Source organism: Phacochoerus africanus, chromosome 1 (genome assembly GCF_016906955.1).
Source record: "Phacochoerus africanus isolate WHEZ1 chromosome 1, ROS_Pafr_v1, whole genome shotgun sequence".
Taxonomy (NCBI): domain Eukaryota; kingdom Metazoa; phylum Chordata; class Mammalia; order Artiodactyla; family Suidae; genus Phacochoerus; species Phacochoerus africanus.
Window position 1 is genome coordinate 261,629,624 of NC_062544.1, and position 20,161 is coordinate 261,649,784.

A 20,161-nucleotide genomic window follows, 5' to 3' on the forward strand; every position below is an offset into this window, starting at 1 on the left:
CCTCATGGTTCCTAGTCAGATTCGTTAACCACTGCACCACGATGGGAACTCCTCCAACAAAATTTTTTAAAATGCCATATGATTCAACAATTTCACCTATGCTATATACCCAAAAGAATTAAAAGCAGTGTCTCAAGGAGATATTTGCAATAGTTAAAATGTAGAAACCACTCTAAGTATCTATCATTGGGTGAATAAATAAGAAAAATGCGATATATACATATATCACATATATACAATGGAATATTATTCAGCCTTAAAAAGAAACGAAATTCTGACACATGCTACAATATGACTGAATCTGGAAGACATTATGCTGAATGTAGTGAGCCAGTCACAAAAAGACAAATACTTTATGATTTCACTCACATGAGATGCATATATGGATCAAAACTATAGAGACAGGAGTTCCCCTCGTGGCTTAGTAGTTAACGAACCTGACTAGGATCCATGATGATGCAGGTTTGATCCCTGGCTGCACTCAGTGGGTTAAGGATCCAGCATTGCCATGAGCTGTGGTGCAGGTCACAGACGTGGCTCGGATTCTGCATTGCTATGGCTCTGGTGTAGACCAGTGTGTACAGCTCCTATTGGACCCCTAGCCTGGGAACTTCCATAGGCTGTGGGTGTGGCCCTAAAAAGACAAAAAAAGATTAAAAAAAAATTAGAGAGACAGAAAGTAGAATAGTGGTTGCCTGGGGCTGTGCAAAGGGAAGAATCGGAGGAAGGTTATTGTTTAATAGGTACAGATTCTCAGTTTCACAAGACAAAAAGAATTTTAGAGATGGATGCAGATAATTAGTATACAACATTATAAAGGTATTTAAATACTATTGAACTGTACATTTTAAAATGGTTAAGATGGTAAATTTTATGTTTATATTTTGGGATTTTCCCAAAATAGGAAAATTGAAAAATATCAAATATAAGAATACAGCAATATTTAATATTAGTGATTTACCTTTTCTCTGCCCTCAAACTGATCTTCTTCTGAATTTCTTTGATATCTGAATGACGGCACCATGCATCCACCTTCAGAGAGGAGAAACCCAATATATTCATCCTTGAAATTTCCCTTTTCCTCACTTTTCATATGCAATTCACTACAACGTTTTATTTTATTTATTTATTTTTTATTTTTTTGGTCTTTTTGCTACTTCTTGGGCCGCTCCCACGGCATATGGAGTTTCCCAGCCTAGGGGTCTAATCGGAGCTGTAGCCACCAGCCTATGCCAGAGCCACAGCAACGCGGGATCCGAGCCGCGTCTGCAACCTACACCACAGCTCAAGGCAACGCAGGATCGCCAACCGACTGAGCAAGGGCAGGGACCGAACCCGCAAACTCATGGTTCCTAGTCGGATTCGTTAACCACTGCGCCACGACGGGAACTCCAACAACGTTTTAAATTATACATTCTTCTCTCTTTGGAACACCTGCCCACTGCTGCAATTTATGTGAAAACATCAAAATACCAGTGTGCTGGTACTCAATACAGTATTAATGAATTGTTAAATCATAAAATTAAGCATGAGCACTCTTCAACTCCTTAAGAAATTTCTTTCAGAATAATTTGGGCAATGAATTATTTTTGGATGGAAATATGCCATATTATTTTAAAAAACCATTTAATATGACATATGGTTCCTATTAAAATTGTTTACTGAAATTATGGCTTAAAAGATGGCTGAAGCAGGAGTTTCCATTGTGGCTTAGCGGGTTACCAACCCAGCTAGTATCCATGAAGATGTGGGTTCCATCCCGAAGCTCAGTGGGTTAAAGATCCGATGTTGCCATGAGTTGTGGTGTAGAGATCTGGCATTGCTGTGGCTGTGGTATAGGCCAGCAGCTGCCGCTCTGATTTGACCCCTAGCCAGGGAACTTCCATGTGCTGCAGGTGTGGCCCTAAGAGGGAAAACAAATGAACAAACAAACAAAAAAGTTGAAGCAAAAGGCAATAAGCAATGAAGACTGAGCTTAAAAAAAAAAGTATCTTTTATAGAAATGATCATAGAAGTGAATGCTACCTCCAGTATTTTCCAGGAATGATAGGTTACAAAACAAATACCTCACAGGAAGGGTTTGGTCAAAGATGCACATGAAATCACAGACACAGTTATCTTAAAGGACCCCAAAATGGAAAGTGAATGTGTGAGTGGTATACGTGGCGGTTTTGGGTTTACACAATATTAACAACAATAAAGGTTGGTGAAAAACATTTTTCTCTGACCCTGTCAAAATTCACTTTTTAGAGGTTTTCTATTTTCATGTTTTAAATTTTAAATGACTCCTTTACAGTCGTTGATTTATGTGATGTTTTGTAAATATGTTATATATTCTATAGATTTCTAACTGCCCATGTGACACAGGTTTTTAGATTTAAGATGTTGCCTTACATTTGTTTTTTCTTTTTATTTGTGAAAAGAAAAATAACAGCTGGATTTAATCTTTGCTTCACCATTTTTTTGTGAAGGGGGGTGTAAAACCTTGGAAATGTGGCTAATGATTATACTTCTCTGAGCCTTGGTTTATAACCAGGACAGCTGGGACAATGGGACTACTAATACCTACTTCAAACTGGCCCCTGTGAAGGTGAAAATAAAAAAGTCACCTCATACTCCTTACCACTTAGGCAATCAATAAATAGTAGCTCTTAATAACATTAATACTGAGCTTTCATTTTTGAGTCTTTGCTTATCATCACCGGTAAAATTACCCTGATTACTTTTACAAAACCAACTAAATATGATTTATAGAAACAAAATGAAATACAGACGGAGGTAATTTATTATTGTTGTTATCATTATCATTATTATCTACAGAATACAGTGGTTTCTAAGGTCATAATAAGGTTAACTTGTCAGAGAAAGGTATCTGGGACGTAAGTTATCTAAGACAATGAAGTGGCAAGAATTCAAATGCAACAGTTTATGGAGATAACTAATACATTAAATTTGATTCCGAGATGTTGAAATTGAACAGGACCATAGGGACAGTATAAATCACCCCTCTCCTTTTGCAGACTGTAATGGCTAAACCTGCAGAAGTTTACTGTTTTCCCACAACTACAGAGCATGTCCACAAAAAGCAAAGTAGAAAACACATGTTTTAAACTCCCAGTCCAATGCTCTTTCTAAGACTCATGCAGATGAAGAGAAAATTAATTCCCAAGTTATTTGCTTATCTTACATACAGAGTATGTTGCGTAGAAAATAGATTATTTTGGAAATATCATCATAGAGACATAAATAGCTGGATATACTTACAAACATTTTGGAGAAACTTAAATGGTTAAATTTCTGGGAAAAAAAACTTCTCAGATATGCAAATCAAAACTACTATGAGGTACCACTTTACACCAGCCAGAATGGCCATCAAAAAAGTCTACAAGCAATAAAAGCTAGAGAGGGTGTGGAGAAAAGGGAACACTCTTACACTGGTAGTGGGAATGTAAATTGGTACAACCACTATGGAAAAAAGTATGGAGATTCCTCAAAAAAATAAAAATAGAACTACATTTGATCCAGCAATCCCACTCCTGGGCACCCATAGGGAGAAAACCATAATTCAAAAAGATACATTGACCCCAGTGTTCACTGCAACACTGTTTACAATAGCCAAGACATGGAAACAACCTAAATGTCCATCTACAGAATAGATAAAGAAGTGGTATGTATACGCAACGGGCTATTACTCAGCCATAAAAATGAATGAAATAATGTCATTTGCAGCAACATGGATGAACCTAGAGATTATTATACTAAGTGAAGTTAGGCAGTGAAACTCAAACATCATATGATACCTGGAGTTCCTGTCGTGGCTCAGTGGTTAACGAATCCGACTAGGAACCATGAGGTTGTGGGTTCGGTCCCTGCCCTTGCTCAGTGGGTTGGCGATCCGGCGTTGCCATGAGCTGTGGTGTAGGTTGCAGACGCGGCTCGGATCCCGCGTTGCTGTGGCTCTGGCATAGGCTGGTGGCTACAGCTCCGATTAGACCCCTAGGCTGGGAAACTCCTAGGAGCGGCCCAAAGAAATGGCAAAAAGACAAAAAAAAAAAATATATATATATATATATCATATGATGCCACTTATATGTGGAATCTTAAAAAAAAAAAAAGAAGACGAGGAAGAAGAAAGGATACCAAATGAACTTATCTGCAGTACAGAAACATATTCACAGACTTTGAAAACAAACTTATGCTTACCAAAGGGGACAGATGCGGGGAGAGGGATAGACCATGGGTTTGGGATTGATGTATGTACAATGAGGTATATGGAAGGACTGGTCAATGGGGACCTGCTGTGTGTCAAAGGACTCTAACCAATATGCTGTTATAATTTACATGGGTAAAAAATCTTAAATAAAATGGGTGTGTGTGTATGTCTTACTGACTTTGTTGTCCAGCAGAATTATCACAACATTGTAAATGAACTATAGTACAATAAAACTTTAAAAAATGAAAGAAAAAAAAAAAAACTCCTGTAATTGCATCTCCTTATTTAGTTGGGTATCTGAGAGAAAACATGTAAGCCTCATCCAGTATGTTGTTTCAGTGCGTATAGTGATTCCATAATATAAAGTCGGTTTTTGTGCTTGGTGTGAAAAGCTAAGTGATTGTGAACCCTGCCCTATGAGTACATGGTCTAATGGGGAGGAAATCCATTAATAGATCAAGGCAATTCAACAAAAAGGTGCTGAGGTGTGAATATGTATAAGACATTATGAGAGTATAGAACAGCAATAAATACCTGTGGTCAAATTATCACTTATTATATAGACTTTCAGGTCAATAAATTAATTTTTTAAGTAGCCAAATGTTTATTTGGATAATAAAACTACCATCACCTTAACTTGTTTCTATCAGCAAAAAAAAAGAAAAAGAAAAAAAAAGGCTATTGGGAAGTAGTACTCTGTTCTCAGAAAAACAAAAATGGATTGATATCATTACTGTAAACTTTCATTATTCTTCTATACTCTCCTTGGAGAAAACAAAGTGAGGCTCTCTTTTCTAACCTTCCAGGTAGTATGATTTATATTCCTACCTTCCAAAAACATATATTTTCCACACTTGCCCACTCTGAAAATAGAAAAAGAAATTCCAAGTATAAAAAAGAAAATAAGGCAGCTGTTTGGGCTATTACTGAATAATGATGATTCTCATCACTATCGTTTCCCTTTAATGTTAATTTAAAATATGCTAGGCACTATAAAGCACACTGGTAAATGTAGCACTTTAAAAAAAAACTTTGGGCTGAAATACATAATATTTCATTTGAAAGAAACAAAAGGAAAGCAACCAGATGCCACAGCAAAATTTCCTCTTGTTTGGAGGGAACAGCAGTTCATTATTCTGAAGCAGGAAAAAAAATAGTGAATGGGGTGGATGTCCCGGAGCCATTATAAATCAGTTATATCTCACAAAATCACCGCAACAACAAATTTAATTATTTTTTTCCCAAAGCCAACGTTCTAGCCTTCTTGTAGGTTTCACGCTCTTTAGGAATCTCTACTTTTAGTTGGAAAAAATAATAGTTAGAGGAGCTCCCACTGTGACACAACAGGATCCACAGTGTCTGCAGTGTCAGGGACCTGGGTTCAATCCCCAGCCCAGTGCAGCTGGTTAAGGATCTGGTGTTGCCACAGGTGTGGCACAGGCAGCAACTTCAGCTCAGATTCAGTCCCTGTCCTGGAAATTCCATTTGATGTGGAATGGCCAAAAAAAGAAAAAAGTAACAATAATAATAGTAGTGACACTACATAATAGCTAATAATATTGCCACATCTTCGTACTACCTTTCAGATCAATGAAATGTAACAAAATATTAACATTCATTCAAATTAAAAGAGATTTTATATGAGCATTTTTAAAACTTGTTTTTTTATATACTTTATCTTAATTGAAGCTTTTTAGGATCCATCAAAATTTTAGAGACCCTACACTAAAATCAGCACATAAGTGTCTAAACACTTGAGTCTAAGTACTTTTGCAAGGAAATTCATTTTATTTATCATACACTCTCAACAGTCACCACGTACATTCAATATAAAAAGTCTTAGTGAAGGAATTGAGTATAAGGGAGAAAAAAAACTGATTAAGGAGGATTTCCACCAGAAAAAGCCAGGAGATGTTTTCACAGACATGGACGTTGTTAGCCCTGTATAATCAGGATGGCGGGAAGACTGGACTAAAAGGAAGACAACATAAATTCAAAAGGGAGGACAAAATGAGAAGGGGAACGACAGCATAGAGACTGATTTGCCAATTGAGGTCTGTTTTGAAATTGAGATTTGAATAGAGTTAAATAACCTTCTTCTTGGAGAATCCATTCATTAATTCAACTATGTTTGTGAAGCACCCACAGGTGCTACAAACTGTTCTAATTTGTATAAGTATAGGAAAGAAAAACAACAAAATCCCTGTTTTGTGGACTTTATATTATAGTGGATGGAAAAAAAAATAAACGAAATAATCCAACATATCAGGGATGAAAAATCAAGCAAATTCTAAGAACCAAGATTGTGGCCAGGAGTTATGTAAATGATAAGTTTGATACTATGATCTGAGAAGGCCTCTCTAAGCAGGTACTTAAATCAAAGGAGGGAGTGGACTTTGTTGATTTTGGGGGCAAATGGAAACTAAGAGCTTCCCTTATGGGAACCAAAATATATAGAAGTGTATATGTAATAATTTTCAAATTAGGCATAAAATGCAAATAAGGAACAAGAAGAAATGTCAATGTTTGTTAAGTGGAAATACCCATATATCTATTTATATATGGGAAATACCCATATATCTCTATTTATATAGAGATTTAAAAATTAGGACATGGATTAAAAATTGTGGATAAAGCAAATTTTAATAAAAGAAATAGTAGAAAGAATAATAAAATAATAATAAAAGAAATAGTAGGTATATAAAAGCAATATGAAAATTAAATTTAAATTATATTTCCAGATATATATGGATATATGATGTAGATTATATATATAAATATATAAATATAAATAAAAATAAGGGAGTACATAATAGAAGTAATGGAGGTAAGGGGTACATTTTTGTGCCTTCAGAACCAGTGTTTATCTTCCTAATATGAGTCTTAAGATGAATTATTAAAGGGTGTGTGTGCTGATCCGTTTTTAGACCAATTTCCTTCTATCCTCTCGACAAAATCTAAAATATATGTTGTGTTTTCATCTTGAAAGACACATGCAGTGTGAGGTTGAGAGACAGAGAAGCATGTTCTCAGCAGCTGTGCCATGCTCACATGTTGTGAATATTCAACAAATATTAAGTGACACTGAAATATGAATTGACGGATAATGAATCACTTTAGGGAATTATCCTGCCAAAATGTTTTGGAAGATCCATGAAATGTTTGACAAATCCAAAGGATCCCAAGATTCGCTTTTGCTGAGATTTATTTGTTTATTTGGGGGGAGATGGGGAGACAGGTTCTGATTTTTCATCTGACTCATTATGTCCTTCTGTTAGAGTATATTTCACGTTCAAATCATATTACTTTTACTTTTGTTAAGCAATTGATTTCTTAGTGGTTTTATAATTGGAAAAACAGAACATCTAGAAAAAATGCCTCTTTTTATTAAGGACAGAAATAAAATTAATTAAGCAGAAACTTAATTATAGTAATGAGATTGACCCTGAAGTGGGGAATGAGTGCCAGGACGGGACACAAATATTGCATTTACAGGGTTTGTAACTAACAACATTATCTTTTTTAGCATTTACTTAAATAAGGGTGAGAAATACACAACTTGTAATATTTTTTTGTTTTTAATTTTCTCCCAATTGCGTTCAAATTAACAGTTAGGATCTTTACCTAAGACCTATATGGTGATGTTAACAAAATGATTTGAAAATTATCTCACTTCATAATTATCTCAGCTAAAGAAATTTTAGCTGATTTCCTGCTACTTTAATACCCTCTGACACATTTGTTCTGTGTATATCCATCACTATAGTTATATAAACCTTTTCCAAGTGCCTGGCATGTGGAAACTGTATGAATTAGTCTGGATTTTTAAAGTTGCAAATTACAAAAGCCAGCTTAAGAAAACACGGGGGACTTCTTCTTAGGATACAGGGATGGGTAATAGTAGTTCAGGAAAATAATGCATCCAGATGCCAGGTAGGAGTATAAGGAGCACGAGAAGCTTATTGGCTACTGGAACAATTTTCTCATCACTCCTGGATTCTACTTCTCTCTGTGCATTTACCTTATGTCTCTGGTTTTGGATATAGTGCTTCCCTCCGGCCCCCTGCCCCATTCAATTCACAGGACGGCAGAAAAAGAAAAGAGACACCATATGTGATAGAATTCAAGCCATGTTGGAGAAATGGATGCCCCTGATCCTAATTCTTAATTCTCAAGAAGTGACCTGGGCTCAGACCAGGTTGGGTATCCATTTAGTTTTCAATTAACTCTGGCCAGGGACTCTAGGTGCCATTGGAAAGATATGGCTGTTAAGTGCTATAACTGCAGAATGAGGAGGTCTGAAGTAGGTGAGTGTAATTAAGTGGTTCATTATAAGTTGAGACATACCCAAAGGAGTCTGCTGTGTTTATAAGTGGCATTTTATCTAAAAGTCTCCTGTGTACTTTACTCTTGAAATCTACCATAATTCTTGACATCTTATCACCATTCAAAATCCAGTCCTCATATCTATCTCTTAAGTCTTCATGTTACTGGAGAAATGATTATCCAATAAAGCAATCTCCCTAGAAAAATTACCAAAAAACTGGAAAAATAACAGTCATAAACTCGCTGAGAATTCTAGAGACGGAAATACAGGCAGATTTTGGAGTAGAGCCAAAATTGGGGAAAGCCATTCGACAGCTTGAGCTCCTGATTTTTCTTTTCTTTTTTTTTTTTTTTTTTTGGTAGTTTTGGCCTGAGACAGCCTCAGTCGCAGTGGTTGAGAGATGATTCAAAGGCTGATAGAAAGCCCACTGGCTTACTGGCTAAGAAAATAGGGCAAAATATAAGACAGCAACCAGAGTTGCCAGAGAGTAAGATGGGATTAGAAAGGAGGGAACAGAAGAAAGAGTATCCCCATTTCTCTGTGTAAACTCAGCCTGAGTCTCTGGCTGACCACTACACCACATATTGAATGGGATGAAGGGAAAGCTGCACATAGCCGTGGTGTAAGGAACTGATCTGAGACATAAGTGGCCGCCCACCACAGATGTGTCTGTTTGCACTTTGAGTCTAACCAAGTTAATTGCCTGCTAAAACAAAAGCATCAACACTTTTGGGAGCAATCTAACAGAATCCAGATTCTCTAATATCCAGAATGTCCAGGATACAGTCCAATATTATTCACATATAAATAGCCAGGAAAATGTGACCCAGTCTCAAGGGGAAAAAAACCTACCAACAGATGCCAACCCTGAGATTAGCAGATGTTGGAATTATTAGACAAGTACTTTAAAGAAGCAGTTATAATTATGCTCAGTGACATAAAGAAACTTAGATTTGTAACAATGAAAACATAACTAGTGCAAATTACAGAAATCTCTGCAAATACTGAAAACTGAAAGTTTGAGATTTGAAAATTCTAATATTTAATATAAAAACTCTACTGGGCAGGCTCAAAAGAAATAGAGATAAAAGAATCCGTACATTTGAAAATATATTAATAGAATGTATCTAACTTGAAGAAAGATGTCCCCTACAACTTCCTTATTATTTAAAAGGAAAAAAAAGAGGAAGTTCATAGTGGAGAAAATGAGAGACACCACTTTTACCAAGTGATGGAGTTAATATCACCAGTAATAAGACAGAGTGACAAATTCTACCTCCTAACATGACACACTGAGAAGAATACAGCATCACTTATAAGGTTTTCTTTCTGAAAATGCATAACCTAAATTTAATTATAAAGAGCCATAAGAAAGACCAAAATTGGGAGGTAATCTACAAAATAACCACTAATACTCTTCAAATGTGGCAAGGACATGAATGACAAAGGAAGATTGAGGCTCTTCCAGAATAGGAGAAACCATAGGGACAGGACAATTAGCTGCAATGTGTGACCTTGGATTGCATCAAAGTCCAGAAAGAGAACATGCTTAGGACAATTGATAAAATTTGAATAAGGTCTGTAAATTCACTAATAGTATACCAATGTTAATGTTGTGATTTTGCTAATTGTATCTGGTTACGTTTGTGTTATTAAGAAATCTGTTTTCTCCAAATTTATCACTTCCATGCAATCCCAACCAAAATTCCAGCATGTTTTTGCAGAAATTGACAAGCTGATTCTAAATTTTTATGGAAATGCAAATAAATAATGGCCGAAGCATTATTTAAAAGGAAGGAAAAAATTGAACTTAATTGTTCTGATTTCATGACATTATAAATATAGTCATCAAGAGAATGTAGTATAGCAGGAAAAAAAATAGACATAGAGATAACTGGGAGAGAATAGAGTCCAAAAATAGATCAAACAACTGGCCAAATGGTTTCCAAAAAAAAAAAAAAAGTATAAAGACTTTTCAATAGGGGACTAAAAAATGCCATTTCCAAAAGAACATTGCAACAATTGGACATTTATATGGGGAAGTGAACATTGATCCTTACCAAAACTATACTCAACACTTAATCCAAAAGGATTTCTGTGACTAAGTATCAAAACTAAAAAGCTCCTAAAAGAAATAAGAGAACAAAGCCTTTGTATCATTGAGATAGGAAATATGCCTTTGGTAAGTTATAAAATGCTCAAATCATTTTTTCAAAGGGAGAAATTTAATGATCAAAATTAAAACAGGAAGCAGCTCCAAAATGTGCATCAAGTATAAGTTTATATAACCAGGGAGTCACCCCACCTCAGACTTTCTTTCTAATTCTTTCCATCTTTGAGACCTATTTTTCCAAAAGCCTAGTTGGGTAAACGCTGCCAAAGCATTCTTTACTTGTTCCTGACAAGAAGCAGTGCTTTTTCCAGCTAGCTTTATCTGTTCTCTATGATGCTTTACATTAACAACTTCCTTCTAAAGCTTCATGTTTAAAAAGGATTCTTCCTACTCAATACACAGAACATTGTCTTTAAGGCTAAACCACATGGGAGTCATTTGCACCAAACATGCAGGGGCTGGAAAAGGCAAGGAAGGATAGCCATTCTGGGGTTTTATTGTTTGGCTGACTGCTTAGTATGTATGATCCATGTGCCTGCCTTGTGGTACAGATGAAAGTTCAAAAGTGTGGACTAGGAAACATTTTCAAAAAAGGGAAGAAGGATGTTCTCCTCACTGGAAAACCTAGAAATGCTGCAATCAATGTTTTCAGGATGGTCTGTTAGGAGAGTAAAACCTGAATCAGGTCTTTACACAGCTGCCTTGTACTCTGGAGAAGAAAATTCTAGCCAACGTGACATGTTGACCAGAATCTCCCAATACATCCCTGACACTCTCAAGGTATTTTCCAATCATTTGGCTCAACAGCAATTCACACAGCGTTTTGCATGAGCAGGTCTTCAAAGCCTTGTAATTCTTGTAGCTCTGTATGTAATTCACATTTTTGACTCTATGTTAAGACACCAGCACACGGGAGTTTCTGTTTTTAAATAAACATAATTTGAATGTCACAGAATCCTGCTGAGTATTTCTTAAAGGGTCCCAACCCCCCTCCTTGCTTAAAAGCTTTACAGTGTTTTCCTAAGAGCAAACCTATTCCAACATTAAAAGGTTCCAATTAGATATGAAACTCCAAACCCATGAATTTTGAGAGGGTTCTGAACTTGCCAAAACAATTTCTCGTTAGACTTGATACTTGGATTACTCACTCCCACTGCATATTTAAAAGCCTTTACTATAAAGGTTTCCTATAACAAAAGGGAGATGAAAAGATACTGTAATTATTCACGGAACATATTCAAGCCATCATTGCTGATGAAATATGATATCTACGACATTCCTCCGCTGTAAATAAGGCAGTGATTCAGAGGAGTGCTATTAGCTACAGAAAACCCATTCTTATCCTTATTAACACATAAAACAATAGCTTTCATCTTGGAGTACTCTGCTTCTCAGCCTAAAACAAAACATACTAAACCTAAACTCTTTGGGAATAAAATTTAAATTGCAAGCCAGCTTCAGCTTTTCAGACTTTCAAGTCAAGTGGAAATGGTAGATGCCTTTCTTCTAAAAATATGGCAAAGCCAATACCTGCCCCACCTGGAAAAGAAAAGCCCATAAATATTCTAATAGCCCCATTCTCGTCAGTAGGTAGACCTGACCAGGGGAACTCAGAGGAAGGCTGATTCCTCAGGGAGGGCTGACCTCGCCATTCTGGAAACTACTCTCCTACCCAGTTTCTTTTTTTTTCTTTTTGGGCTACACCCACAGCTTATTGGAAGTTCTCGGGCCAGGGATCCAACCAGAGCCTTAGCAGTGACCCGAGCTGCTGCAGAAACAATGCTGGGTCCTTAACCTGCTGTGCCACAGCAGGAACTCCTAAGTTTCTTAAAAAGACTTGAGGCAAAGATGGCACTCATTGCTTGCAGTGTTGTAGGAAGTCACATCAGCTCTGAACTGGACACTGAACACTGAGATTAGAATGGAGCTCAGATAATACCTAAATGTAGTTGGCGGCCTGCAGAATGAGTGCTACTCTTGTATTCATTCTAATAAATCGGCCTTGAGATGGCATGGAAACATATCCTGATAACCTCAAATATGCCTGTAAATGGACAAACATTTGATCAAAGGACCTTCACTGCCCAATGTGTGATGCTGTCCAGGGTCTGTCTTTGCCACTGGTGCTCCTTTAGAAAAGGAGTGAAGCGGGCCGTGCTTCTCTTGGTTTAATAGGCCTCTAAGCTGCCAGTGCAATTATTAAGGCTTTCAAAAGTGGCATGAGAAGCTTCAGTGCCCAGGGATCTTCCCTCTGATCTTATTACAATGAACCTAATGTAAAAAAGCAGGGGGGCGGAGGGGGGGGAGATGGCAAGTTGACACATGTGCCATTTCTCAGGTGCCATCTCAACCTGCTGCTTACATGGTTTTTTAGCAACCAAGGGTGCTATTAGTCATGACCTCATCAGACTTAGAAAACCTGCATCCATTTTAGCCACTTGCTGAAAGCACACAGAACTGCTGAAGATAAAATTTCCAGGAATATATTAAAACTGCTAACTCAGCCAAATTTCCTGCACTCTTGGAAGGCCTGTAAAACAGCAGGCCAACAGTAATACAGAGAGAGAGGGGAAGATAGTATAACTAAGTAAAAGCTGTTGTTTAAAAGTCAAAGTTTTGAAAATTAGGGGAATGTTTATATGATCGCCAATTATCTTTTAGTGGCCAGAGTGAGTTGTTTCAATTTACCTTCGGGTTATTTTAACTTTGAAAATTGAGATCAGAATTTGCTGAATATATCAGTTTTATTTTTTTTCTAAGTGGAAGAAATAATTTTGTAAATAAGGTTAGGATTTCTGAGAAACCCCATGTGTTCCAGTTTTAGATAAAAAGCCATTCCGAATCTTCATCCAAACTATTACTGATATCAACAAGTAATGTGTGGAGTGTTCGATACCTTTATGTTCTCGGTCTAGGCACTGAATTTATATTAAACCTTTTCTATTTGTTCATTTCCAAATATCATAATAGTTCGAAAAATATCTTGCTCATTTATCTCCATAGAGTAAGAGGAATCCAGCTCTAGCTTTTCATCCCAATCACGGTTACAACTCTAGGTTGTATTTTCTCAATTAACTTACTGTGTTTTATTCATATAATACCGTACTTGGCAAAGGGTGGTCATAGAAAAAGTATTTATTTACTAGAACCAGAAACGACATTTTTCACACAATGCATTTTGATATTTAGTCTGAAAAACATTTAAAAATGCAAAACGTGTTCAATTATTTCACAGATAAGAAAATGCCAGTTTAATATCTGTTGTTACCAATACGGCACTTTAAGTACTTTTATGTCTATTCTGTACCTTTCTCAAATGTTCTAGCAGTTTTTTTGTATATATATGAATTGCTCAACTAGTTTGAACTGAGTAATATTCCTATATATACATATTTTTTTTCCTTATAAAACCAGACCAGGACTAGACACTAGTTCTGTTGAGCTGACCTGAAATCAAATTAAGGAGTTTGTGGATATCCTTCATGAGATATGGCACCTGCCACCTAAATCAGCATCAACAAAATATGTTGGTCACCTGATTTGATACTCCATTTTTTAAAAGAATTATTTTTGGTCCTTTTTTTTTGGTCTTTTTTTTTTTTTTTTTTTGCTATTTCTTGGGCCGTTCCTGCGGCATATGGAGGTTCCCAGGCTAGGGGCTGAATCGGAGCTGCAGCCACCGGCCTACGCCAGAGCCACAGCAACGCAGGATCCGAGCCGCGTCTGCAACCTACACCACAGCTCACGGCAACGCCGGATCGTTAACCCACTGAGCAAGGGCAGGGACCGAACCCGCAACCTCATGGTTCCTAGTCGGATTCGTTAACCACTGCGCCACGACGGGAACTCCCTAAAAGAATTATTTTAATGAGATATTGAGCCTGAACCAAAGGAAAATCATCTATTGACTAGCCTCTATATGTGAGTTAAGTGTTTAATATCATCACTTACCTAAATAGTACTTCTGTGTGATTAAGGAGTTTTTTTTAAATGTTATCAATACCAGGAAGAAAATGAAAGCAATAAAGAGAAGGACCTTTCTGTGAATTCATTAACAAACAATATAGATTAGGAAAAGGGACTATTGGTGAGTTCAAATTTTGAAGATTAACAGCAAAGCATTAATGTTCTTTAAGGAGTTAATAAGGATACTTTAGAAAGTAAGAACTAGATTTGTAGAATTTGGCTTTTCTGCAAAAAATAAATAAATAATAAAAAATTGTCCTAATCTTGAATGGATTTACTAATGTCAGATCATTTGTCAAATTGACAATATTTCGTCTAGAAATGTTGAAATAACAAACAATACCATGTAGATTAGCGTTCAGCAGGGAGTCCATAGATCTGTTTTTTTTTTTATTTTTATTTTATTTTTTTTTGTCTTTTTATGGCTGCACCTGCAGCATATGGAGGTTCCTAGGCTAGGGGTCAAATGGGAGCGGTAGCTGCTGGCCTATGCCACAGCCATAGCCACGCCAAATCTGAACTGCATCTTCGGCCTACACCCCAGCTCACAGCAACTCCAGATCCTTAACCAACTGAGCAGAGCCAGGGATTGAACCTGCATTCTCATGGATGTTAGTCAGATTCATTTCTGCTGAGCCACGAAGGGAATTCCATCAATCTGTTTTATAATCCTGGTTCCTGTTACGAACTAGTTGTTGAGTTTGCATAGTCATTAATCTCTGGTCCTTAGTCTCTTTTGCTGTTACTGAGTCATCACATCAAGTCATCCATCCGTTCTCTTCTACCTTCAAAATTCCCTGATCTTTCAGAAGGCTTTAATTCTGCTCAGTAACCAACAGCTCCCTTTAAGTGTGGTTAAAGGTTATGTTTGAGATTATGCCTTTTTTCCTTTATAACTATTATATTAGCTGATTTAGCAAAGATGCATTTGGAGACCTTTGTCTAAAAGTAGATAATAGAAAAAAAGGTAGGAGAAATAGTTTTGTTTGGGGGTCACCCACATTTATGAATCTGAGTATATGGGTTACATGTGCGTGCATTTGTGTGTTCTTTTGTTTGTTTTCTTTGTTTCTTGCCTTTTGGCTCTTTAGTGTTTCTTATTTTCAGAAACTTAAAAGTGCCAAAAGAACCACATTTATATGAAAAGATTTTTTTTTTTACAGCATTATTGCCAACCTTGATTTGAAGCTGGAGTTTACAAAATCTGCACAGAGCCTATTTTAATGAGGTTTCCAGCTTTAATAAAAAGAGTGTGGTTGCTTAACTGAAATGACCTGCCAAAACTTTCTTAGATTCATCCATGGTTACACTGAATATTAAAAATATTGAATAATAGATTGAAACAAGAGCATAAGCTCTCATCTTAAAGGCAGAGAAGTTGATCCGAGCCTTTATATTAAGAAGAAGGCCTCTCAGGGTTATGTACAAACAACTCATAATTCTTATTAAGTAACCTTATTTACTACAGGTATAATTTGTGGTAGTTAACATTTTGTAAAATTGAATTTGCTTTGGTTTTGATTAAAAGTATTTATTTCAGGCTCGGTGAATAAAAGAGCTCCAGTAAAAATGATCAAGATTTTGCAAGTTGCTAAAAGAAACTAGCTTTTGTTCTTAAATTCTTAAAAAATATGAAAGCATATTTGTTTCCAGATGGAAAATAATTAACACAAAAAACTGCTTTATCCATAAACATGTTTGCTTCTTAAGTTTCAGTACATTCATTAAATATATATAAATTCCCTTCGAGCAAATCAAAGTAAAATTGGTATTGGAGAAAAATTAGGTATTGAACTAGCTATTTTTCTTCCCCAATCCTGGGAAAGATGGGTATTATAAGTTGAGAAATTGTGTCTTTGTTATTATCATTATTCCTTTGTGCAAGATGTTTGTTAGAATGAGAATCAGGCTGTCTATTGACAAAATTGTGTGACAATCTGCATTATTATGTTGCATATATGTGAGACTAGTTATGAATGATTAGATTGTTGTTCAAAGTCAGAACGTCTTTATTTTAGAAAAGTCAGTGACTATGAAATGAATGGAATTGTTTGTGGCAGCGAAAATATTTTCAAATTGCAGAATCAAACTGCCAGTATCAAAAGGACTTAGGCTGAGTAACATTATTTACCTCTTACCATTAATGATAGGAGCTAAATAAAACAATCCGCATACACACAACAGTCTAAGTCACCACTAAGTCTGGTGTAACTTAAATTATTTCTGTTCAAGTGCATCTAAAGTGTCAATTAATTGCCTCCATTTCAAATGCACACCTTTTCCCCAATTATCAAATTAAAATTTGAGCTGAATCAGTGAGCACAATGATAGTTTAATTATATTAATCCACATGAAATAAACAGTGAGGAAGTGTTTGTGCAGATGGGCATCTGAGTCTGTCACCTCCAGGCACAGCCAATGACAAGTATCATTCTCTTGGTAAATAAAATTGCTTTATTTTACTGTCACTGCAGCATCTTCACTTTTCAAGAGAGGAAAAAGGGTTGAGATCGAGAGATTGAAGGGAATTACAGAAGGAGAAATTGCAGACGCAGATGTATTTTTTTTCTAAGGGCGCCAGGTGTTTTAAATGCCACCAGAAGGGTGCTCCAGGCAATTCCGTGCTGTCCAAGATAGCTTGGCATAGATTATCTGAAAGCTTTTGTGTCTTTTCAGCTTTTGATTAAAGGCCAGTGTCAGGACTCCTCTGGGCTTTTGCTTGGTACAGTAAAGCCGAGGGATTTTTTTTTTTTTTAAGCTGCTGCCAAAAAGATGCCAGTTAGGATAATTACATTTCAATTTAAATTGGTAATTTTATGAAAATTTAAACCAGAATATGTGTCGCCCAAATCTCCTCACTCTCATTTCTCCCACACATGCATACACACACACACACACACACACACACACACCCCTCTTGTTTTGGGGGAGACAATGACAGCAGCCCACCAGAACCTTCCCATGACCCAGAGATATGTGCCAGGAATTAAACAGATGAGAGAAAATTGAACAGAGCCTGTTTTCTCTGTCCACATTTATTTTCTAGCTTGGATTTATCACTAGTGTACATTGGATCCCTCCCAGGGCATCCTAGCTTCCAGTATCTTTTTCCCGTGGACGCCAGCAAAAGAAGCTTTAGACCATAACTGGAGTATTTAAGACATTGTTTTCCATTCACAGTCAAGCTTTGTGTTTGTGAACAGGATGTAGAAAAGGAATCAAACCTACTTAGAGTCTCTCACCCTCTTGGTGAAAGGAGTGGGGACACAAGTGGCTAGATGAACCCTGAATTTTCTGTCTGCCACTTTCTTTTTCCAGGACACATACGCAAGCTTGGCAGCACCAACAAAGTGGAAGTAATGTTCCTTTGTTTAGAATGCAGTGTGTACGAACATTTACATAATAAAATACACACACAAATAACAGATGGTGAAGAGCACTCTTCTCGCCACATGTTGTAAGCACGATACTGTTCCTTGATGATCTCATTTCTCTTACTTCTGCCTACAGATGTCTACCAGCTATTTAACCTCAGGGGTTATTCAGATGGTGAAAGGTTTGGAGACAGGCACAAATCTGTCTGCAGAATTTGCCTCTTCCATCAGGTGCAAGCACCCTTTCTCCTGGGTAGAGTTATCAAGCCACAAAAATGCTTTATTCCACCTAAATAATGGGACCAAATAATAAACTTTCTCATGACACTTGTTGGGCAGATATTGTCTACAAGAGAGAACAATACATCCTGTCAACATGCTGACTTTGAAAGAGGTCTTTTCCCTCCAACCCATGTGCTGCACAGAAAGTGGTGTATTAATAATCTCGGTTATTAAAAGAATAGCCTTCTTTTATAAATGTGAAGAAGGGCCTTTGGAAATGAGTGGAAGTGTCCCAGAGGCTGTTTGCTCACATGTCCAATCTGTAATTAGAGTTAAGCCTCAAATGTGTGGTAATAGATATGTTGTATAGAATTAACTGCCACTTCCCTCCCTAATTTACACTTAGATAACACTTTTCCTCCCCAAAGCACAAATTACATTCCTTTTAATTAGCTCCCAATGTCTTTTATTGAAGTACATTGAGAATGTACATTATTAGCCTATTAATATATGAACACGCATTATGCAAAAGCACATAACCATTAATTAAATGTGGCAACACGTAAGAAGGCAGCATTATCATACCCATTTTACAGAAGTAGATACGTGTTAACTTATTTGGACAATGACTTACCCAGAAGAAGAATCCATGCTGATCTGTCTAGGATTCACGTCCTTCCAAGAGGACATATTTTTGAGTAAATTCTCTTAATACTTTTTAAAGTGAATTATGCTTTTTAAGGCAACAATTTTTTTAAAAAGTGATGCACTTAAACTTTAATTTAGGGAAATCTCATGTTGTAACAAGTACATATTTCACATTTTACATACAGGGATGTGTAATCAGAATTTAATATCAGCCCTGTATAAGCCAACAAATACCGATAGTAAAAATGATCTGTGTAACATTAACATCTTAAGAAAAAAGAATAATGAACACTGTCCAAATGGTGAAAAACAAACAGTTTTGTCTTTCAGAGAATATCTAGAAAATAATATCCAGAAATAGGTCTGGTGACTGGCTGGAATGTGAATGAAAATAATTTAAAAGATCAGAATGCTTTCTGGAGAAGGAAAACAAATAAACAAACAAAGAGACTTAATTTAGCCATATTCCTAGGGGCTGATTAAGGGATACTTGATGACAATTGAATGTAGGCAAATTCCAGAATTGGCAGACGATCTGTTCACAATCAGATGGAGAAGCAGCAATCACAGAATAAGGAAAAGGACTGAAGAATAAAGGAGAACAGAAAAGAATACGTTGTTAGAGAGTTGGACAAGGTGGCAAAAGGGCCTTTTTTAAAGGGAACTTTAGGCAAGGGAAGAAAAATGAAAGAACAATGAAAAGCTTGTAAAAGCAAAAAAAGAAAAACAGAAATTGGTAATCTGACAGAATTTACCAGCAAGCTCTACATCTTAGAAGTACTATAATTCCTAAGAGTACACTGAGCACTTAAGCAATTGCAGATATTTTGAGGGGGGTAAAAAAAAAAAGTGTGTTTCTGAGGATAGGTAAATGATTTCACTTGCTTATTTTAGTCACTTCTTGGTGGCTTTTCCTGTGTGGAAAGTAGCAGAAGACTCTTCCTAATCTGAGTCTTTCTCCATCTTCTACACTCCCCTCAAGTTTTGTATATTTCCACATGCTTCTGGTACAAATACCTCCATGAACCATCCTTCTTACCCTTCTCTGACATAGCAAACAGTTGGGATAAAGGAGTCATGGTGCATTACTGTTGCTCTTGTTGTATACCTAAGAAAAAACATCACCAGCCATTGACTGATATAAGAGATGCAGGAAATTGTGGTCTGTGACACTGATCTGCCAAGTCCTAGATAAAATTTCACTTCTCAGCTTCTGGACTCTTTTATGGCACCTTCAAGAAAAAAATAATAATAATAATGAAGGAGAGCTAGACCACTAATGGATGTATATGAAACAG